Source organism: Corvus moneduloides, chromosome 1, assembly GCF_009650955.1.
Source record: "Corvus moneduloides isolate bCorMon1 chromosome 1, bCorMon1.pri, whole genome shotgun sequence".
NCBI lineage: Eukaryota > Metazoa > Chordata > Aves > Passeriformes > Corvidae > Corvus > Corvus moneduloides.
This window is the reverse complement of record NC_045476.1, coordinates 8,336,115-8,361,000: the sequence shown is the minus strand read 5'-3', so window position 1 is coordinate 8,361,000 and position 24,886 is coordinate 8,336,115. Positions and strand designations below refer to the sequence as shown.

The window sequence follows — 24,886 nt, the reverse complement described above, 5'->3', positions numbered from 1 at the left end:
GAAAGAATTTGACTGGATGGCATGATGATGTCTACTTATGATATTTCAAGAATGTGTTTGAGATACAGGTGATGTACCCTATAATATCAGAACTTTTGTTTTTGGAAGAAATTTGGTGTCAGTTCTGGCAGTGCTTTATTGTTGCTTCAATTCATTCTGTGGAGTTTCAGGGATGAGGCCATTGTAGAATTACAGGGTTTACGGCTTTACTAATTTACATCTACACCAGTGATCTAGATATTTAATCCACTCATGAACTAAAGAGATTTTAGATTTTTCATGGCACATCCAGATTCATCCAAACTTTTTATTTCGACTGATTTTATGGTGTGGAATTTTCTGTGCCTTTGAAATCTGTTTCATTCCCTCCTCCTTCCACCCTTTAAAATAAACCACATTGGCTTTAGACTTACTTCCTCGGCAGATACATTTTAGGATTGAGTGGTGTTACCCTATTATTCCTTAACTTGCAGTCACCTTTGTTTCCTTTTGTAGTTAGAGCATTCTAATGTGTTTTGCTGTATTTACATTTTCCTATGAAATCTTTTTCCTTTCTTAGAATAAATACTGGGACATGTCTTAAGAGACAAAGATTGTAATTCAAGTACTTACCTTCTAGAGCACATTCTTGTTTTAAATAAAAAAAATAGAAGTTCTCTTGTGCAAAATCCAAGTTTAGTCTGAGCTGAGTAAACATGAATTGTTAAAGCATAACAGTAAGAAAAAGCCATATTCTGCAGATAGATTGAACCTGCAACGTGATTACAGTTAGGATTAGTAGAAAACAAAACATTGCTTGCATAGACAGACTCGGGTTACAGCAGAGGAGCTGCTTCTTACCCTAATTTTATGGGCTTTATGTACTAGAGATAAATGAGTATTCTTAAGTGGAGTGAAAGGTCTTTCGAACTCTCTCTGGAATTTCAGAATTGAAATTACATTGTTCTTCTGGTGTAGATGGGTACAGACAGGTAATGCAAGGCCAGGTGAATTGTAGCAAGGAGACATTTTTATTAATTTGGCATACTTACAAAATGCTTTTTATCTGGATGGCAATCAAAGCCCTGAGATCTGAATCAATGTCAAACCCTTAGGACAACATTTGGTATTACCACATAGCATGATGCTTGCAGAAAGCTAAAGAAATCTAGCAAGTATGATGTGCTCAATGAGTTTGGCATACCAGAAGCATTTTTTGGATCCCCAAGAGTAAATTTCTGGGGAGAATTAGATGTTCATTTTTACAAACATGAGTTGGTACAATGTTTGGGTCTGATAAAGGATTATTTATGGAAACAAATTTTAAATGTCTCTGGTTTTAAATGTTGCAGGGATTATAAGGGACTCCATTCATGTGTTTAGAAGTAGGATTGATTACTTCTTCGATTTGGTTTTATCGTGAAGATCAAGACTTCTTGAAACAGGACTTTGTGATTTACCTTCTTTAAGGCCTCATCAGCCATAGATACTTTCCCAAACATCAATGGCATGTTATGTGATGTCCATGAATTTACACACTCATGTCAACCCGAGTGCCTTATATGTCTAGAAAGGTGAAGTTTGTATCCCACAGATGAGGAAGGAGAGTGAGAGAATTTGATAGATAATTGAGTTTGTTCCAAACAAATTGGGTGGCGCAAAGTAAGGAATATACATGAAAGGTGGTGAAAGGGATGGATTTGCCAGAGCTAAGGAGTGTAGGAGGAGATGAAAGTAGAGATGTGGCTTTGAAAGAAAGCTTTGAAAGAAAGAAGAAACATGGATGTGGGAGATTGGAGGAGATACACTGAGAGAGAGGAGCCATAGAGAGCTGAGTTTCAAGTGCAGCTGAGCTGGAAGGGAGAGTGAGAATGTGTTATGGAAAAATAGGAAATTGAGTCTTAGCAGTGAGGATGGCAACAGAAGACACAAATGGAGATGTAGAAAGTGGAGAAACTTCAGAGTCTGGGTATGAGGGCTCTGCTAGGGAAAATGATGGGGATTTCATCAGTAAAAAGGCTGGTGTCATCAAACTGGTAATAAGGAAAAGAAATATGACATTATTCATATTGGGTCATATTTTCTGTGAGCTAAATGGGCTTCACCAGAGAGAGTTTACCTAGCAGGTGCACTATGAAGTGATCTTGAGGATTAATGACATAATAAAAATATAGACATTTTTGGGTTAGGGTTTAGAAACTACAGGATCTGTAGAATGTGGGGAGACAAATTTTCAGGGTATGGTAGAGGAGGTCACCTAAGAGACTGAGAGAGGTAATTAGAGTGGAGGAAATTGTCTGAGAGAAAATCAAATTAAAAGCTTCAGAATGCAGCCTGAGAAATGTCACTGTTTTTTATCAGTTCTGCTTCTCCTAAAGATTTATAAAAGACATTTATTGCACCAAGCAGTCGCTACTGGTGGAACACAGATAGAGGAACAGAAAGATTGGTGTTTAGAATAAAGGAAACTGCCTCTTGAGAAAAATGGGTGACAGTCTGCGCTTTTCTTTTTGTTTTTAAAAATGGATTAAATCAATTTGTGTCTTCCATTAAAGCAGAAATAAATTGAATCCTAATCTCATTTTGTCAACACTCTGGGATCTTGGAAAAATTTTCCAGATTTTCCCCTGATTTTGCCTCAACTCTACTTTGAACCTGCATGCCTTTTGAGAAACCCTCATAGCTAGGCACACAGGGCTGCATTTTTGTTTGTTTTTACAAAGTATGTTTGTTTGTGGTAGATATGTTCAATTAGTCTTTTAAACCACCACATTTCAGGAAGTGATCTAGAGTAAAGCCCATAATTTCTATTCTTCTCTGTATTTTATAAATACAAAATCACTGACTGAGATTTCTTGTGCGAAGAATGTATTGATTTCTTAAAAGTAGCTAGAGAGTAAAGATGCTTAAAGAAGTGTTGGTGTTTGGTATCTTTGAGATTCTTGGGGTGTCCTGCCCACAGCCAGGAGTTGGGCTCAATGATCCTGAGGGCTCTCTTCCAACTCAGTATATTCTGTGATTCTTTGTTTCTAACTCACAGAGAATTTTTTTTTTTGTCTCTTGCGCAGGTTTCATTTACATTGCTCCTTCTCAGGATTAAAAAAAGTGTTGGGAGAAAGCTGATGACTTTTTGAGGCCTTCACTGTATTACCTGACTTCTATAATCCCACTGATTTAAATCAACTGATTTTCTCCACTCTGAAACTAAGCCTTACTCAGTCTTATCACACCTATTTATCAGCACAGTTCTGTTCTGAAAAGTTATTGGCTGTAGAAATTACAGTCTTCGTAATTTATGATATTATAATATAAGCTCTTTTTTGCCTGGAGCACTAGAATTTATTTGTGTTTGTATTTACATAACATATCTATTACTTATGGAAGAGACTCCATTGGTAATGCTGAAGAGTAACACATGGAATGCCTGCACAGAGCAGTGGTTTTAAGGTATGTGCCATCTTCTTTAAGATCCTCTTGTGAAGCTGGCTGTTCCGAGAGGCATCCAGAAAGGATTCCTTCCTTTCTTCTTTTCCAGTGTATTCCTGTGTTTTGCAGTGTATACTACCTGAATAGCATGCTTTCTCTGTGTGTATGTAGCATTTGGACTTCTGTGGACACCAATAGGACTCTATGGCTCAACTTCAGTGCATTCATCCAGAAATACACACCCAAGAAAATGGGGCCATGTAGGAGTATGTCTGATATTGGTGAACATACTCACTTTCTGTTTGCTACTTTATCAACATTCCAAGGCTGAGCATTTAGAAATGTAAATCTTGAAAATTGAACCAATGATTGTTGATTCATTGCTTAATGCCTCCAGACTGCTGATTTGATCCTGTAGATGTGATCAGTGCACCTTCTTGCTTAACCTTTCTGTGTTATGACACCCTCACTGTCATATCTGGAATCCATAAGCTATCGGTGCTCCATTAAATTCATCCTCTGTTAGCCAACCGTACCAACATTAAGTACCAAAGAAGCAAAACAAAGGTTCTGGTCTTGCTCTGAAGAATTTAACTGCTATAAAGGTGAAAGGTTGTAACTGAATTTAGTGAAATTGCTCCCAGAAAAGTAGCTGGTTTCTGAAGGCTTGTAGTATAAGAGTGGGCGTAACGTGAAACTCATGCAAGCGTACTCCCAGTTTTTAGGATCTTCTTGCACGTAGGAGTACTTTCAACATGTATGTGTGGTCCCAGGGAAAACAGCAGGATAATGGTTCTCAGGTTGAGCCTCTGCTTGTAACAAGAGAAGTGGGTGGATTCCAATGCAAACAAAAACGTGTCAATACAAAAGAGCGTGGCTTCCGTGGACACATCATCATAATGAAAATCTTACGCTTACTCTTGTATCTTAAATTCCAATGGAATATCAAGAGTTCTCAAAATGCGATCAATAAGTTTGTCTTAAAATATGACATACTGAAATACAGCAGAGTGTCTCGCTTTTAAAAACGAATGGGATCAATACATTTTGTTTAGATCTCCACAGTCATGGAATTGATTAATCTTTAATTCTGAAAGGTAAGTGAAAGTGCCTGAAACGTTTAATATAAAATTACATTAAGACATTCACTATAAACACAGTGAACCCTATGCCCTAGAGATGCCAGGAAGGAACGTGGTTTCCATAGGCAATGCTTCTTGCTCTGGATGCAGTGTCTCCTCTGCAGGCTGTACATCCAGCATGACATGTTAATGGCACTGGGTGTCTTTTTAGTGCCACTGGTTGCATGGTACTTGGGTGTGACTTCGGCAAGGTGGTGCATCATGGGCTCCCACAGTTACCTGTGACTTGCAGATAAACAGCAATAATTTAAGTTCAGAGTGGAAGTGTTGGCATTGTGTTTGAGCACTAAAATTTTACATAATTCCTTGCTTAAACTGTGGTGGCTATGTAGGAAAGTTCTGCTAAGAATGAGTATTTCAAAAAATATCGGGCTTGACTTGAGCAGTCTGCTTCAGAGGCAGTTTAACCAGCTCTGTACCCATCAACAGAACAGTCATACAGTTTTTAGCAGCAATTTTTCTTATTTTTTTTTTTTTTACCAGTCAGCTGTTAGGAGACCCAAGGCCAACTCTGTCAGTGTCTACTGATATGGGCATGAACTTCTATGTCACACTGCACTGTAGAATATTTCACTCATCATACTTATATAACGGAAGAAGATGGTCCCACTTCACAAGCAAACTTCCCTTGGCTGTAAATGTTTCTGGAACACTTTTTGTCCTAAAGTGAGTGTTATATATTCAGTTGTAGGTGGTACAAAATGATTTGTACCACTCTGAAGCAAAGGTGGTTAAAAACAACCAGCTAATGTTAGTAATAAAAGTGATGTCCCAGCAAATTACGTCTCTAATATAACCTTAATAATCCTTCCATTGCCTTCTAAACACTATACTTGTTTTGTAAAATGTAATTTTGGGTGAGTCAGAGCAATTTGTGAATATAGGTTAGAGTGAATATGTTTTCCTGAAGAAAGTATCATGAAAAAGAATCATGCTTCATTGTAATTACGCATCCATGCCTTATACAATTTACAGTACCCATGCCAAGATTTGAGAGCTTATTTGCTAATTGCAGACGAATATGCCAGTTAATTAATTAGGAACTACGCACCCTCAGTTGTATGTATCTATCATACTGATATAATTTATAGTGATGCATTTATCTGCATAATTTATTGTCCGTGGAGGGAGGTAACCCATGCTGTTTATTTAAGGCATCTAATTTAGGTGTGATTTAGCACACCAGAAGTTAAGAAGTTCAGTTTCCATGTTAGATAAGAAGAGCAGGTACCTCTGAGGACAATTCAAAGCAAGCACATCTGGACACATGAATGTGCTTCTCCTGGTGAGCAGCAGCAATGAAACAAAAGAGTTTATCTTATGAGACAGGATGAGCACTAATCACTAAGCAGTCTCATGAGTTTCCAGGCCTTGGATTCAATTCCTCCTTGTCCTGGTTTGGCACTGACCTAGCGCCAGGGACCCACGAGAGCCACTCACCCTCCTATGCCACCGCTGGGCAGAGGAGAGAAAGAAAAAAGTTAACAAAGGCTTCATGACTTGAGATAAGGACCGGGAGAAAAAAAAGACACTTCAAGGGCAAAACAGGCTTAGCTTAAAGTTACAAAGTGAATTTATTGCTAACAGAATCAGAGCAGGATAATGAGAAGTAAAACAAGCCCTTAAAACACCTTTTTCCCCAGCCCCTCCCTCCTTCCCACCGACAGCGCAGGGGGACAGGGCACGGGGGTTTGGTCAGTCCATCTCCGAGATTTCCTTCCGCTGCTCCGGGACAGGACTCTTCCCCTGCGAGGCCGTGGGGTCCCTCCCATGGGAGACAGTTCTCCTGAACTTCCCTGGCGTGGGTCCCCTCTCAGGAGCAGCAGCCCCACCGCCCCTGCTGCAGCCTGAGCCCCTCCCACGGGCACACAGCCCTCCCAGAGCTGCTGTGTTGGGGCTCTCTCTTCCCACGGGGTGCAGTGCTCCAAGGACAGGCTGCTCCAGCCTGGAAGCAGGGCCCTCTCTCTCCACCGGGTCTCCCACTGGAGCACAGCCTCCTCCAGGCATCCACCCGCTCCGGCACGGGCCCCTCCCCCGCGGGCTGAGGGTGGATCTGTGCATCCCCCAGACCCAGGGGCTGCAGGGGCACAGCTGCTGCACCACGGTCCTCACCACGGCCTGCAGAGGAACCTCGGCTCTGCTGCCTGGAGCACCTCCTGCCCCTCCTTCTTCACTGACCTTGGTGTCGCTTTGTGGCTTTCCCGACATGTTCTCACCTTCTCCTCTTCTCTGAATAGAAGCAAAACCCCATGACTTTGTTTTGATTTTCTTCTTAAATATGCCATCACAGAGGCGTTACCAACCTCTCTCATTGGCCTGATTTTGGCCAGCAGCATGTCCATCTTCAGAGCCATTAGAGATTAGCTCTGCTGGACAAGGTGAAAACTTCCAGGAGGTTCTCACAGGACCCCGCTGCTACCAAAAACCAGGCTGAGAAAAACCAATACACTCCTCATCCTAGGTTTTTTATGTGTCCATGGAGCACTTCAGCTCATTCGTTCTGCTTCCACCTTCTACTAATGAAGTGACTGTCTGTCCTACAAGGTGACAATCATCTGTATTTTGAAAATTTGATTCTTGCTTGCTGAATCTTGATTGTCATTTTGTACACTTCTTGGGATAGTGTTTAGTTTATTTATTTTCTCTCCTGTATGATTATCTGCATGCCATAGGAAAACAGGAATCATCTGTGCTTTAGGAATGACTGTAACTGGAACACAGCAATGGTTTAGTATGTATAAATATATATGTATGTACATAGTTGAGCATCTAGGTATAAGCTTAAATATATGGTCCAGGACACTGCAAAGGCAAAGTGATGTACATAGTGTCACTGGTTTTAATACAAGGCTTTTAAGAGTTAGCAATTTATCAAGGAAGCAGGCAGGATCTTAACTTTTTTTCCTATGACTTATCTGTGACCATAAAGATTTTTAAATTAAAATTTTTGCTGAGCTTTGGAGGAGATTCTCACTTACAAAGTATTGCCCCAAACAAAACTAAAAGTAGACAAAAACAGGTACCTATAAAGGAAAAGTATACATCCTGTTCTGTAACTGTCCAAAGTTCACCAGGAATGCTTGTGACGTGCTAGTCAGAATATATTGCTGGCCAGTGACATATAAATAAATAACAAATCATGTCAATACATTTGAGAGATCTTAATAATGTTAAATAATTGATTACTAAATACATAATTTGATCATTTTAATTAATAATATGCTGTAGTGTGGAGTTCTGTCATGGTGACCCCAAGGTCAAGACCTGTAGTTTATGGACTATTAATTAGCCATTAAGTAATTCACTCATCTGACCTGCAAATCTATCAGATTGATGGATAGCAGAGACCTTTATGTTTCTAATAGGTATTCTATTTAACTTTCAAAATTTTCAAGCAAAGTTTGATCCCTGAGTAAAATGAAGTGAGACGAGAGCTTAACAATTTTTAAGGCTATTTCATCACCTTTCACTTGAAAGCAGATACTAACTTGAAGAATGCCATTGCTGTCTTCACTGTTCTCTCAGGACTACTGACTGAAAGGTACAACTACTACCTTAATTTCGTTCCTTTAAAAAGAGGAAATCAAAATGATTTTTACAGATCTTTTGAATGTGTAATATCAAGCATAAATTTTAATTGCACTTCATTTACTAAGTGGTGCATTACCTCATCCTTTGGTTTTAACAATGGATTTTCTATAAATCTTCATATGGTTAAACATGATAAACTGTTCAACATATCATGGAACATGGCAGTGCTTATTAGCACTTGAGAAGTTATCGATTGCTTATCTTGATTAATCTTTTATGGGTCTCTGTAGTATTAATTCCACAGAAAAGGCTTTGGAAGTTCTGTAGCATTAGTCTCCTCATTCATACATTCGCTTTCAATTACATGGATTTCTTTGACTGCTCTTGCTAGATTAATTATAACCTCTTTGTCACCAGATCTTGCTTTCAGTTTATCAAAAATTAGAATTTTAATGAAAAATACATATTTAAAAGATTCTAAGAAAAAGTGGCATTAATGAGATGAGATGTTTCCTGCAATTTGGTGAAAGGAAGGAATTCTTAGGTTTCTGACATATAAGGAAGAGAAGTGAATATCAGTTTTAGAGGCACAGTTTATGATATATGGGTTTTGCCAGATACTCATCTGCTTCATTTCAGATACAGCCTGGGAAGTATCCTCTCATTTTTAACTTAATGACAAAGCTTTTCTATAACAAGCAGTAACAGCTTTATCATAAAGCAGAGACAGATTGCTGTTTGCTCACCAGTTTTGTCTTCAGAAAGGTAGGTTTCCTATGTCCCAGAGAAGTACCTGCTCTGCTCAGCTTTAGGCTATTAAATGGAAATCTTGGTATGTCTGTATCTTCTTTCTGTTGAAGAGTGAAAATATATTCTGTGAGGCAAACTTTCATGATGTCTTTGGTTTTGGAGAACCCTAAAAAGAGCATAACACACACAAAATTCACTGGTAGATAAAGGGACTTGGTAAACAGAGATCAATCGAACAAAAACATCCTAAGAAACTGCTTCAACCACAAGATCTGAGAACTTAATATTTTGGTTCTAATTTGATAGGATGTTATCATTTCATGGTCAACTACTGATGAATACTTGGCCCCTGTGACTTTGTCTTCACCGTCCCAATGTATTCTTGGTCTCAATCTCTGCTCTCCTTATACTCTGGTTTTTCATTCACTCAAAATATGCATTAAATGAACACTGGGATTCATGAAGGGGGGAAATACATGGCTTTGTACCTGCTAAGTGTCCAGCCTGGACTGCTGTGTGGCAGCATTTTGGACTTTGCATTTGCTACCTTTTGCGTGAAGATATGAAAGAAATTTACATTCATCATATGTGTGTATTAAAACCTTAAAGGATTGCACAGTCCTAATCTGATGCTGTGAAATGGCAACAGGAGGGTGTGGAACTTTCCAGTGATTTAAAGTGGTGTTGATCCTGCTCCAATTCAGAAGAATGGAAAAGCTGTCACTGTCTGGAATGGACAGGGGTCAAACCGGTGTCACTGTGGCAGCACTTGTAATGATCTCACTTTCTTATGGACCTAAACCATTGGCAAGAGCAACAGAGCTCTGAAGTAAACAAACAAAACCCCCATAGCAATAAAAGGCTGGCTTTATTCTGAGTTAACATCATATTGAAGGAGTAATGAGTCATCTGCCCTATTAATAATGGGCAGATTTTCAATACCAGCATATTTTATTGTTATCAATCCCTGTTGCATGTGTAGGAGCTGGAGTACAGCCAAAAGGAGAGGAGGAGTAGAAAGGTCCCTTGGTTTCATAGGTTAAAAGAAAAAAACAAGCAAGCAGATGAGCTCAATTCCTGTTTCTATTTAAGCTGAAATCAAAACATCTTTTGACCTTGAAAAGGCCAATATTCCACCCTGCATGAGGACTTTTCCCTTTTCTGTAACATGCTTTTATATGCAGTGCTAGTTCCTGAGAGCTCTGCCATCCTCACAGATGTGCTGTGGGAGAAGCTTAACTAATCCTGGTCAAGGTCGCCACATGGCAGGTGCAGGTGCCATAAGAATGCAAATCATGGACAATATTGATGACTGACTGAGTACACATGGACATCTGTGAAGGAATTTAGACATAAATGGTATTTAGATATGCATTGTATTCCTAGGAACATTTTGTATTATGCATTAGTTCTGAAAGCTGTTGAATGTTAACTACTGATTATTAACAAAGTTGCTCCATAGGCAGACTAGGTCACTCCTCCAGAGACAATGAGCAAAGAACTGGACCTGGTGTCTTCCTGTCCCTAGCAGTTTTGTCAATCACACCATGAAGACAAAGATTTCACCACACAAATCCCTTGGATTTCATGTAGTGTCAGAAAGGGCTTAAAGGCAAATATTTTATTGTATGAGAGTGTGCAGGACACACAGATAGAAAGCAACCTGCTATGCAGTTCTCAGTAAGTTGGCATAAAATAGGATTTATACTTGAGCTGTAAACTAAATGGATACATTAACCACAAGATCCCTATAGGGAAAGGAAGTGGGCCATGACTCTAGTGTAGCCTGAGGGTTGTGGCAGCAGCTGCAGAGCAATTGTTCGTGTCATGCAAAATGTTCATCTTGTCTTGTTTCCACATGGGTCTCTACAGAGGGAGAAAGATTTTATTTTTTAATAATATTGAGGAATTTTCAAAGTAATTTTCAAAGGGTAAGCACATGATGTTTCATATTAGGATATACTGTCAATGAAAAAAAGAGTGGTCTGAAAGAACACTCAAGTTTGTCTAACTTTATTTTGAAATAGTAGATCAGGGAAATGCCTTCTAAAGTCAGGATGGTAATGTTATGTCTCTAAATTAGCCTCAGTATCAAGGTTATATGAAAAAGTTCTATTTTTCAAGTTGGCTTTCTGAATGGAGTAAGCAAATTTGATAAATAGGTAACTAAAGTGAACTGCTGCAAATACATGGCATGTCCATGTGAAAAGCGTGGAATTTGCACAGGGAAGAGTTTAGTTTGAAATTTGGTGAGTTGGTTTAAAGTTTTACTCTTTATTGCTCTGATATTTTGAGGTAAGGGCCTTCAGCTTCTACTTCAACCTATACAAAAATGTGCATGTGCAGCACCAGTATGTTTCTTGTGCTGGACATCACTTGTGCCTTCTCACAGCCCTTTAACATCTGCATGCTCAGAACATCTGCAGCATATTCCAGCCATCCTCTGTCTTGTGGTGCAGGCTCCATCTAAAATCAGGTAGGGAGGTCATGTGAAATACTTTGCAATATTTGCTGTTTGAGCGACATGCTTTTACTCTCTTGCACTGTGGTTTTTTCTTTAATGAAAGGTGCTTTTACTTGAAAAACAATTTTGTAATTGGGAAGCTTTTTTTCTCAAAAACATGCTACACAACATCAGAAATAGACATGTTAAAATTAATTTTCACTTACAATCTCTTCACTTAAAGGGTAACCCATAATTCTCATAATACTCACTTGAACTTAATGTTTTCCTGTCTTCTAATGGACAGTAATTGAGAGGGATTCATCATCTAAATTATACTCTAGTGCAGAGAATCACTTAGAAAAATGGTGCTATAAACTGGAATCTCTATGGTAAAAATCAATCTGTGGAAGCTGGTTAGTTTTAAGGAAAGATATTACCTGTCTGTTAGACTTACATGTAGCTATATTATGTTTATATTAAATTTGCATATGGAATGTAAGTCCATCGTTTTTCTAATATGAATTAAAATGATGGCCCTCATACTAAATTTATTCTTTTGTTTCCACATGCTTCCATGGAAGTCTGTGTCTTCTTCACTGACGTAACTGGATACAGTTTGTAAGATTTTAAGGATGGCCTTACCATATTAATTACACTTTTTTTTCTGCTTTCTGGATTTCAAGAAGGGACCTTTCTTATTCACATTGAGTCTGTAATGTTTTCCAGGTGACTGCATTTACTAAAAGGAAAATCCTAGGAAGTAAAACCTGAGGTAAGAGCACGACTGCTTCTCCCACCTGCACAAGGGGATGCTCTCCAACTTGAATTCCTCTGTTGTAGCAGAGTTTGGTCTCTTTCTAGGGAAAGATCACCAAAATGACTGTGGAAAAAGCCTGCAGGACACCTGGAGGAAGCCCCTAACTCATGGGTTGTCAGATGTTTGCGACTATGTTTTTGGAAAGGGATCGTTTTGTACCAGCCCAGTCCTTAGTCCTCCTCTTAATTCCTAGCCAGGGCCTGACCCCAAGGATATATGGATATCACCCTACCAACCTGCCTATTCTCCACTTCTACTTCAATGAGAGAGACAGAGGGAGATGTATGCCAAGGGTACCGCTTCCCCAAATCCAGCCTCCAAACTCTTCTTTTCCAGATATTTGGTGCATTCCTTCCAGCTATCATCAATGTCCAAACCCTTTGTTTCCCAAGTGGCTGAGAGCAGCCCTAGGAAATCTGTGGGAAGACCCAGGGACAAATGCAGTACCGAATCCCTGTCCAATAATTTAACTGGAAAATATTTCTCTATTCTCTTCCTAGTCTCTTGCAAACTCCAAGGGCCAGTAGGGCTAGGTGAAAATTTAGCAATATGTACTGAATGCCATATTTGAAAATTATTAAGAAAGTCATCATAAAAGACAGAAATGAGTCTCCTCTGACCAGACCTGACCTTGAAATATCCTTCTCTCCTGACACATCAGTTTTTGCTTTCAATGACTGTGAAGCATCTTTCTCTGAGAAACTGTGGCTATTCTTTTTGCCGGTTTGTAAGGAAGACACAAAGCAATTTCAAAAGCTGTCAGATTTTAATGACTTCTTCAGGTTAAAAAATACCCTTTGTTTTTCCAGTAACCACTAATATTTTAAAGCACTTTCATAAAAATCTTCAGCACTTCAGGGAAATGGCTGGTTTTATATATCTTTATTGGAAAAAAACCCCAACAACATATCTCTCCAAGTCCAGGAGCCTTGATATATGAGGGATTTCCTTTTTCCTTTAAAGAAATCAGTACTACAACCTGTATTTTTATTTTTTCCTCCTCCCAGATTTAGACAGAAGCAGCCTGATGGTGTCTGGTGCTATTCTTCTCCTTGCCACTTATGTATGCCTGCTCACAGACTATGATATCACAGCTCATTAATCACAGCAGGTTGGCTGTGAGTGAGATCAGAGTGTGGGCCAATGCCAGTGCTCCTTTCCTCTGATTCATCAGGTGATTTTTTTTTTTTCTTTCTTAGTTTGGTCACAGAAGTGTATAAATAGGAACAGTATTCAATATTTTATCCTCAGGCTAAATTTAAATGTTTCACTGAGATCAGGTGGATAAGATGGGCTGAGCATCTAAAGTAAGATTCGTCAAGCAGATAAATGAAGTGATGGTGCTAAAATAATGTGTAGCCAGAGAGGTTTTGTTTAATGGCATGATAAGGGAGTCTATGCCAGCTTTTATAAAGAAATGTGTAAAAAAATAAGGAGTCTTCACTTGCTTTACATTCTCACGCAGGGGCCAACCTATTTTCTTGGGTTTTTGTTAGTGAGCTACAGCAGGCAGTGAACTACAGCACTAACTGATGTCCAGATCTGCTAGCAGGGTTACCTGGCTGCAGAGGGAAAAGTCAGATAGTTACAAAGTCAGGCAAGGATTACCCTGAACGAATTATTTAGGAGCCTCTAGGTTTTCTTTAACACTGTTCACATTACTACTTACTATACTTGGGAGCATAATCCCAAGGATAACTCTTGGTGCTTGAAGAAAATAAGTTGTCTCTAAAGGATGGCAAAGAAGTTCTGGAAAAGAAATGTTGATGATTTAACTTTCATCTTTGTGTCCCTTTGCAAGTGGGGAAAAGAAGCCAGGCAGGTGATTGAATTAATGCCCCTTTTCCAAAAGGTTGTTAATCTCAGGTGGAGCATCTTGGCTAAATGAGCTTTCAGCCTCTTCCAGGGGTAATTTGTCTGTTCCAGCATGACAGCAGTGCTAGGACATTCCTTCAGTTTTCCAGGCATTCACTTAAATTTTACCTTCCTCTGAGCAAGTTCTGAACTGCAGGAAAGGACAGTCAGTGGTTAAGGACTGAAGTGTAGCTGCCTCCATTCAAGGCAGATAAGGAATATAGCAAGAGGAGCAGAGGAGTAAGATCTTGACAGCCTAGAGATGCCAATCTGCAAGCAGCAATGTTTGAGATAACACAGAGAAGAACACCGCGGGTTTTTTCCCTTTTCCAATGACAGCATGACTTACAGTGGGAGTACTGTATCACTGCCAGCAAGAGCTAAGATGATGCACCACAAAGTACAGAAAAAATGCTCATTGTTTTAAATTAAAAATTTCTGCTCTCTGGAAATATCTGGCTGGTCCAGGCTACTATCTTCACAGAGCAAAAGACGATTGATTAACAGTGAGTGACTCCTGAAGGAGCTCTTTGTTTTTACTTTGGTGGCAGTAGCATGGCAGCAGCTGAGTTGCAGCGGAGTTGTGTAAGAGGGAACCCAGGTGTTACCCAGTGGCACAGAGGGTTCATGAATTGTGCATTTGTGGATAAACTGTTATAAAATCATCTAGCAACCTAGTTCTCAAAATAAATCCCTTTTATTCCTGTATCTTGATTACTGTGAGCTTTTCTGTTTGCTTTTCTACTTATTATGAGGGTTTTGCTTTCTTCTTGTGCATCCTGTTTCTTTGTTGCAGCCACTATAAAAACCTTTCTTGCTTATCTTTCCAGCTTTTTTATTCTTCAAAAAGCTCATTCTTTCCTGCTTCAAAAAAAAAAAAAAAAAAGCAGGCTTTTCATTCAACCTTTTCACACCTCTGTCAGTACCAGTCTGCCTATTCTTGCCTATGATTTCTTCAGTTTCTTTTGAAGCCAGCCACGTCCATTTCCCTATGTGTCCATAATTTTATTTTCTCTTCTCTGATACAAAGAATTCTGGTCTATATCGCTCTGTTTTTTGTGACTCAATCTCTTTTTTAATATCTATTTCTGATGTTCACCTTTCAGGGAGCTAGCTCACTATCTTAAATAGAAGGTTAGAGATGCATAGCAGTGTTTATGTTAGCATAAAAAATAATTAAGTAGACTGGCCAGTCTTGCCAGTTCAAGCCTTTGATTGTGCATTATATTACTTCCTTTCACTCCATACTTGGTTTGCATACTCTCTCAGATGCTAAGCATTTAGGCAATCTAATTAAAAATGTTTGTACAGCACCTTACCCCAGATGCCACATAAGGTCAGCCTGGCCAATCAGCAGTACCATTAGTTATCTCATGCCTCCAGAATTTGGAACTGCTCTTCCTTTCCTCCTATGTCAAATCTAGCTGCTCTGTGTTTACAATTATTTAAATAAAAGTTAAATTTGGCCCAAATTTTAGTAAAACATTCTTACTAAGGTATTGCAGGGTAGTCAATACTCTCACTGTTTCCTGCTGTGTCTTTATTTGCATGTTAATGGCAGATTATTGTTGTCTTTTCCAGTGTACTTCCCCAGAGACTCTATGCATGTTTTTATTGATTAGTTCCTCTTCATTTAACATTTAAATGGATATTTTCAAATTGGTGCAAAATTATAATAGTGTGTTTGCTCAAGGCATTTAACTGTGGTATTAGCAGAATCATCCAAGTCTGCTGATTATGCATGCTCCGTACAAAAGAGTTTCAGGACTGCAGTGCAGACCTGCAATTAGGTCTGAGTTACACAAGCAGAGGAATCCCAGGCCAAAAGCATCCATAATCTTATTTATTTTCCCCAGCTGTTAGTACAGGTGGAGTATGAAACCAGAAAGTACATGTTATCGTAAAAAGAACATAAATCTGAATTTGTAGCCTTTAAAAAAGTTCCTATTACTATTTCAGTTTATCTAATTGTTGTATGCCCATCTTATCCATTATCTAAGTTATCTCTTTCTGTTGTTGTAGAAATTAAAGGTTTTATTAGGTGATCATGCATGAACTTACTGCATGCAGTAGCAAAAATTTTTGCTGTGTGAACATTCATTGTAATGACTGGTTTTCAGCTTTAATAGTATGGGCTGCAATCTCACCAAATTACATAGAATTCATCTGGCCTCACAGATATCTAAGTAGAAGAAGCATAAAAGTAATAGAATAAATAATAATACTTTATTAATCTAACTTTAAGGCAGCAATTTAGGAGCATCTGTGGGATATACTGGCCTTTCAAATTTGATTTCTTCATTGTTTCTACAATATTGTTTCCCTGTTGGTTTTGAGGCCCGAGGATAAGATCATCTTTGCTTTATTCCTTCTGAGTTAATCTTATTTCTAGCCATTGCTCTTAAGCAGTCTCAGGTTGACACTGGGTGCCTTCTAGCAGATCCCAGCTGACAGTTATAACCTGTTGAAAACACACATGACACTACAGACATTTTCACAACAGACAAACCCAGCTTTTCTGGGTGAATTAATTTTCATGAATTAGAAACATAGAATCATTTAGGTTGGAAAAGATCATTGACTCCAAACATGTCAGACATTACAATCTCCTGTGGTCTTTTTTTCTACATTTGTCTTCTTTTCCCTCTGTTTCAGTGAAATAAATATAACTATTCTGCTGAACACTTTCTCAGTCTTGCCCAAAAGGTGCTTTTGGGCTGAGTAACGAGTCTGGCTTGGAAAGCGTCTTGGTGCTTGGGAGAGGTGTTACCTCTGTCAGTAGTGTTCTATAGGTGTGTTTCTTACCTCACAGTAAGTTTTGGCATTACTGCCTAGGCAGGTTGTAGATCTGAAAGTTGAAGGTTATGAACAATCCTAAAGTCATGACAGAGCAGGTTATTTGTTCACCTGATGTGAAGGAGTTAAATGGCAAAGCTCTGAGTGATCTCTGTGTGATGCACTGTGAATGAATAGCCTACACAGGTAACTGTCTCTTGGGAGAAAATGGAGGTTTTCACCCCATTCTGTGGAATTGGTGGAACTAACACTAGAATAGTTTTGTACAAAGAAAACCCCTTCATATTTCAAATAGAATTGGCATGTATTTGCTAAAACAGGTATATTCCTTGAATGTCTAATCAAATGTTCTTTAAGGCTGACATTCCAATGCATTGTGATCATTTCAAGGGTGGCATCTGTATTTATTAGGACACTTAAGTGAATGAATCTCAGTCTTTCTTTGGTGGCTATAAGGAAAAGTATCCAGAGTCTATCCTGAGCTGGGCTGCTCAGGAACCTGCAGCAGGAGGAGGGTGAGGGGTCCCAGAACCTTGTGTCAGGGAAGGAGGCAAACACAAAGCTGTTGCATGTCTCTGTGGTTCAAGAGGACTCTGAATATCGTTCCTTTATGCTTTATAAAAGAGTTGCTGAAGATAGTTTAACACAGTTGGACCAGGTATGTAACATAGCTAAAGCCTGGAGAACTGGGGCACTGAAATCAGGCTCTAGCTGGTTACTGTGCCACAAAATCATGTGTTGCTTACAGGATACAGGATCTGAAATTACGTAAGGATCAATTAAAGGTTGAGTTTTGACTTTAACTGTGCATTTCCTGGCTGTTGTCAGCTTAAAGCAAGCCCTAATGTTATTTTAATGTAGTTTGGTGTGTGGAATGCATCAAAGTAGGTTATATATTGATTGCTCAAACCTCAAAGCTCTGGAGGTAAATCTCTACTGAGAAGTGTCAGAACTTCAGTTAATATGTGAATTGATAGGCATAAGATGTCACTATTGTGCTTACTGCAGAGATAACATTTGTGTTGAAATTTTAATGCCTATAATATTTAGCCTTTCTAGATTATGGTAAGCTAATCAAAGAAATTTCTCTGGTATATAAATCACTGCACACTACTGAAAATTGTAGACAAGATAAATCAAGATTTTCGATCAGTCTTCAATCATTCTTCCCAGCAGTACAGAAAATAAAGTTCATGTTGTACTTACAGTTTGGTAGCAAGGAGATGTTTAACATCGAGGCTGGAGATTAACGGTGACAAGTTATATTGTGCAGAATGTGAAACAGTGTTTAGACTGAAATATTAATTTCTAGATTGATGTAGAACTCCATAATTGAGGCCATAAATCAGTGCTAAAATCAACTGGATTATGCATCATCTCAGTTAATGCTCTAGGTCAACACATTCAAAAACTAGTCCACAGTTTTAAAATCTGGAAATTACTGTAGGAAGGTAAATCTATTTTTACAGAATGGATTATGTTATCAAATATTGGTAGCATTCACCACAATAGCAGAAATTTTTTTCAACTCTTCATTTTCACACACTGTTTCTCTTTTTTTTTTAAGACTTATGAACTGTTTTATTAAAAGGTTTGTATCCAGTCAATAAAGGAGGTGGTTTATTTCTAATGAACACCTTATTGTATTCTTCAGTCTCTTGCTGTTTGTGAGTTATCTGCACATAGTTTTTGACCTTCAACATTTTTTTATTTTATGGCAAGATTTATTTGAATACATTCCAGCCTATGAACTGCACTTACCTTGAAATCAGAGTTTATCATTGCTGCTGTTTATTCTGCATGATTGGCCACCAAAGGCATGTGGTTTGTGCTTTTTTTTCCAGTTTCTGTGCTGAAAACCACAGAAAGCTTTTAGGCTGCAGCTACTTCTGCCTGAGAACTTAGGTCCACAGTGGGTAATGAAGTACAGAATAATCTTTATTAATTAACTTGAATAATAATATATAAATAATCTAATATTAAAGCTGAAGTCTCCTCTGGTATCAATAATGCAAGTGTGTTCAGAGCAAGTATTTTCAGTGGTACTCAGAAAGGAAAAGTGGAAAAGTGTATTTTTTTTAATAAAAGTTTTTACAAAGGAATTTATCACACATTTACCAGCAGAGGACTGTGTTGGTAAGCTCTCCCACATTTAGGGTCTTGTTGATGGGAAGTATGTAGGGGTCAGAAGTACATTTTCCAAAATGCAATTAATTAAAAAAACCCAAAAAAACAACCAAACAAAATAAACCCCAAAAAACCTTCTCCTGTCATGGGCTGTGAAGATGCATGCTGGGCTTGTAGTGTTGGCTGTCAAAGCAGCTCTGCATAATCTAAGGGTTCCTCTACTGACTGATTTATCAATTGTGATTGCTTTGGGTTACCCTGTGAAAGACTTTTGGCCAACCAATCTCTATATTAAGTCAATGGGACAAAAAAATTGTGAATTCAGAGGCAGTGAGTGATTAATTTCCCTTCATGTTACAGGTGGGTTTCCAAAACTGATGAAATGAAATGGTTGTCTGTCCTAGGTGGACAACTGAGAAAATGCATCATGGTTTTGGCATGATACATTTTGGGCAGATTAGAAAATACTCTGCTAATTAGGGGAATTCCAGATGTGTACAGGAAGCATATTTCAGTAACCCACGATTATGCTGGGTTTCATTTAAAGCTATTTGCTTGACTGCCAAAGTGTTTTATGGTATGGTGCCAACTGTAATATATTCAGAACACGAGCTAAAAAAACCCCTTCCAAACTTTGATGCTGGATGAGTTCTTATGATGGGAACACAAAGAACCATGAAAACCTCAACATGAATAATTAAGGTAAATAGACAGACTTTTGTATTGTGATTAAAACATAAGGAACTTTTGGGCATTAAGAGCTATCTAGAAATTCAAAACTTCTTAAAACAAAAGCATGTGCTGTATTATCTCTATTATCTATTACACTACATTTTACTATGAGCTGACTTGCCTTTTCTTTGTGGAAGGAGTACACAGCCATTCCATCATTACTTCCAGCCTCAGAGAACTACTGTCATCTTTTGAAAATACATCAAAATAAAAGTCACTGGCGTGCTAATGTTTTCAATAGAATCCTTAATAATTTATAGAGTGGAGAAAATGATACAAGTTATATTTTTTATATACAATGATACAAGTTGTATTATATGCACCTGGGAGTCTATAGCAGAGTTTTGCAAGAATCATAACCTGTAACTTCATAGTTGAAGTGATATGTGAAACATCAAGAGTATCCAAAGCTCTTACAAGGGAGCGAGATTTTGACGAAAGGTTGTAGGGAAAAAAAAAAAATAAATAAACAACATTGAACCTGTGACTCCCAGCAACAGAACTGCAAGTGATGAGTAAAGACTGGCCAGAGCCCCAGTTCAGGCATCACTATGTAAAGTCCTGGTTTTAAACCACTTTAAAACAATCTGGGGCAAAATCCCAGGCCTGGCTGTGATTGCTATCACTGCCTGAGAGAAACTTCCTGTTTGGGTGCATCTGGGTGATGGCAGCTTTTCTGAGTCACTTGCCAGAAGCTGCTCCCACCCCACTCCAAAGGGTTCTGGGGAAATATTGTCGGCCCACAAACTCCTAGACTGAGGTGCAAAGAGGCAATAGAACTGTGGAAAATCAGTGAATTCCCTTGTATTTTGGTTTTGGAGGGTGGGACAGAGATGCCTGCCAGGTCTGCATGTGTCAGGGCTTCATCTCCTGACCTTTCCCAGGGCTGGATGAAATATCCTCAGCCCTGGGATGGGAGCAATTCCCTGCACGAGTCAGCCAGCGCGGCATTCCAGGCGTGTGCCAGAAATAAGAGTACAACAGCATCTGCAGCCCCTCTTTCCCCCGAGCCCAGCATAATTATTGTGGCCGGGGAAGGAGGGTGTGGTATCAGCCAGCTGCCGAATTAATTAATTGGAAGCTGGAAATGCATGGATTGACTCAAGGGCTGCTTTGAGGTGGGCACTGGGGGATGGATTTGACACTGACCAGAGCCAAGGAGCCATAGGCTGGGCTGATAGCAGCTGGCATGACCTTCTGAGATACCACTGAGGGCCTGGCTCCCAAAATAGTTTTAATAGGTTGCAAATTTTTGTCATTGTTAATTGCTTTGTTTATAATCCAAATCTGCAGGGTCGTTTTGTTTTAATGAATCCATTGTTGAATGGCAGCTAAAACATTAGTCTGGTGTCAGGTTTCATTGCCTCTGCCTGGGTTATGGTGTAAAAATGTAAATAGCTATTTCCTTTCTCCAGCCAAGGAGCAGCAGAATCCGTGGAGCACAGGACCGTAGAATAAGAGCGATCTTAGGTCTAAAAGACAGAAGAGGAGTTTGCAGAACTGTGTCTTCCTCCTGCCTCCATCATAAACTTCTTGTTTAGCCTTAGTGAGGTCATTTGAACCCTGCATAGCTGATCTCCAGGATTACAAACCACACAGGGGCAATAAGGCATATTCTCCTTGTGTCGGGCCCTCCAAGAGAAGGTGCTATGGGAAATGAAAGAGATCATTTTTATTTTATTGTGTCATTCAGCATCTAGCATTGGAAAAATCCTACTGCTGCTGTTTTACTCTCTGCAGAGTGTGAATCTCTGGCCCAGGGATGAAACACGTTCCTAGATAGATGCATAATCTCATGGAGATGGGGCTCAGTGTAGCTAGAACGTGTGTTTGTTGTTTTAACCTGGAGAGCTGTGTTGGTTCACCCATACAGCTGGGGACTGGGGTAGGCTCTTGTGCTGCATGAGCAGGGTCATCTGCATTGCAGTGTCTTCACAGGTGGTGAGCAGAGGAGGATAAGGAGTGTGATCTGCTAGTTCTGCTTCTGAGCACTATGAATGGTGTGTTTGCTCTCCCTTTTAAATGTGTGGTTTTCGGTCTAGTGTGTGTTGGATGGGAGCAGTGACTCTGCTGGCCCAGAGTGCAAGGAGAAGCAGGACCTTCCATCCACTGGCTCTGCTCCTCCTTGAGGGACAGAGGGGTGGGAGGAGAGACCCAGACCTTCAGCTCTCCCTCTAAAAACAGGTGATTTAAACCATAAAGTTGCCAGAAATGCTCCAAAACTAGAAAGTCCCCAGCTCCTGCTGCCACCTCTTCTTGTGAAGTTCCCTGTCCTTGTATGAAGGGTGGGGAAGATGCCCATGTGCCAGCTCCTCAGGAGCTTCTGGGGGTCAGGTGTTGTGCTCCATGGATTTCAGCTGAAGTGGATGTGCCGGGGTAGAACAGTGGCACTCCCTTGTCTGTAGCCACTGCAGTCTGTTGGTGCCAGAGGAGTCCTGGGGCAGCTCAGACTGTGCTGGTGCCGGTGTCTGAGATTCGTAACCTGTACAGAATTCCCAAGTAAAAAAAAAAAATCTGCCTTATCCAGGGCAATAGGGTGAAGAGAGGAAGAGAGGTGATGTGATAACCCAGATAAAGATGTAAGACAAATAATGCAAAGGCTTCATAAATTAGGGCATGAACAAGTTTAGTACTTCTGCTGAGACAAAAACCCACTTCTTTTTAGAGAATAAGAGCAGCACTGATCAGAACAGTGCAAATTGTGCCGAAGTTGACAAACACAGAAAATTGCTCCATCCTCTTATTTGTTCCTGAACCTTGACAGTATTTCAGTTTCTATGGAAATGCTCTCTTAGGGATTAAACCTTTCTCATCTCAGGAGGGTCATCTAAGGCTGACTTGGGAGGAGAAGATGAGGTGACTGATGGGGCCCCTGAGGCCAAATACTTTCATGAGCCACAAAAAGGCTGTGGGTTGGCCCCAAGCTGGAGGGGACCTGGCAGTCATGTCTGTGATCTGCCCGATGACAGAGCCCGTCCTTGGGTGGGTGGAGGTGGGTGAGGGGTGCAGGCAGCTCTTGCCACAGTTCCAGCCACTGCCTGAACATCTGGGCAGCTGCTAGGAGCGTGGGTGCACTGCTGGGCCACTTGAGTCTGAAGCCATAGCACTTAACTTCCTAGAACATGCTGCGTGTTTGTGTACCTGCAATAGCCATTTATAATTAATTTATAATCCTGGCATGCTCCTCAGCTTGCAGATGAAAAGGGAATTTCAATCCAAGATGGGGTTTGCCACGATGTTGCAATAATTGTTCTTTACTGTGCATCATTTCTATAAGGCTCTGTCAATCAAGGAGTTCAATGTCTTCATTATTCTGTAGGTGCATGTCACGCTGGAGGGGAACACCAGCAGGCTCAGTGTTGGGACTTGTCCTGAAACAGCTACAGAGGGAGCTTCCCTGAGAATCGACAGAAACTTATCTATACTACAGGCCTCTTCTGGAACGTCAAAGTAACATCTTGAGTTCAGAAGCCCTTAATGAATACACCAGACCAAATTCTGCTTCAGAATATGCATGCGCGGCTCCTATTGAAGTAAATGGGCGCTCTGCCTGCATCTGAGATAAGGATCTGGCTTGTAGCAAGACTTAAAGGGGTATACACTGGGTTTTAATGGACTGTCGCCTACAACAGAATTAACTTTTAAGCTATTTTCAGTTATTTCTAGTGTTGCAACAGGTTATCCTTCTTGTTTTGCTGTTACATCTTCTGCATACTGGTTTAATAAGGCACAGAAATGGAAATAAAGCAATCTGACCAGAGAGTTTATTGTGGTTTCTTTAAGGCAATGTCAGGATATTTTACAAGCTTGCAAAATTACATTTGTTACACTCCAATCATCTGGCAGACCATAAACACTCTGGAATATTTTAGTTAGAGGAATGGCAATTTTTAAAAAAAACCTAGGTAGGGAATATGAGTTTGTTTGAAGAATGAGTGAATTTACCTAACATCTTTTCATTTTCCTTTAATTTGGCCTGTTTGGCCTTTAAAAGCTGTGCCTCTGACATCTGTTTTTTCTTTGCTGACACCATTCAGGCAAGTAATCAAGAAGTCTGCCACTGCTTTCGCTGCACTAAAATGTGTGTGTTTGGAAATTTCAAACCTTTTCCAAGGAGGAAAACGGTGAGTTGTAAGAAAGAAATGATGAAACAGGATTAACAAGGTAACAAATAAAATAAATTCTAAAGGTAATACATCAAAATAATGGAAGTTAAGACAAGGGAAATATACCACTAAATTATGAATGTTACAAAAAAGAAATGTATATAAAGAAGCAATACTAAAGCAGAGGTGTGATTCTGTTTCCTTTCACAAAACCTAAATACAGGACTATTTGAGACGCCGTATCTGTGTTGAAAGTGTGACATAGGTGAATACCGAGTGTGGAGCCCAGCCACAGGTCCTGTGATGCTGCATTCTTCCTTTAATGCTTTTACTTCACAGGATGCCAATCTTTCTCCAGAGAATTGGTAATTCTGACCCAGAATTAATGTCCCAGGTTTCTGGGCAGCATTGAAACATGCAATTTATAGGCAAAAATTCTGACAAACATGAATACTTACATACATTGAAATGATGGAGAAAGCTTGAGATAATGCAGGCCTTCCTATGCTTGTATTTGGAGCAGCCTCTGACATGAGTAAATAACAATGAGCTCTTCCCTAAAAGGGAACTCATAGTGGGAACTCTTAAATTCTGAGTTCAAGACTTTGAGATGAATGGGATCAGGTTTAATGCCATTGTCAATCTGTGAATATGCCAAGTGTGGACTGGGTGTTTCTTCAGGACTTATGGTAAATTGTGGCTCTCTGTAAAGAGAGTCAGTTCTATATGACATATCTATATGGTAGACCAAAAAGAAAAAGAGAGAGAGAGAGAGAAATCTCAACTCAAAAAAGACACATGCATGTATTATTTTGGACCTTTATAATTTATGACTACATCATGCCTATTACTTTGACTTGTTAGAAATACTGTTCCTCTCAGTAAAGTTATAAATCCTGCTCTACTGCAGCAAAGCAGTGTATGTATGTATAAAACCTCTGGGGTGGATCAAGAAAGGGACATTTCTGTTCTCATTGTCTGAGTATGCGTGGAGAATACAGCTCCACAATATTCCAGAAAATACTGTGCCAATCACATATAATTGGGATAGTGAGGAGCCAGTGATGGGAGAGAAGTTGTTCCACCAGCAGCAGAATTTATAAAGTCTAATTTACTTTATTTTTTTATCTTTTACAATGGACAGTCCCATCTCTCAACTCGCTCAAGCAAAACTGGAGCT

At 39.5% G+C, this 24,886-nt stretch overlaps 1 long non-coding RNA gene across 1 annotated transcript; it reads left to right on the top strand.

The window, feature by feature from the left end:
* Positions 1-3,366: 3,366 nt before the first annotated feature.
* LOC116447350 lies at positions 3,367-23,591 on the top strand. The gene is made up of 3 exons (XR_004241563.1): positions 3,367-3,426; positions 12,001-12,046; positions 22,920-23,591. It is a non-coding gene; the product is annotated as an uncharacterized LOC116447350 (long non-coding RNA).
* The last annotated feature ends 1,295 nt before the right edge of the window (positions 23,592-24,886 follow it).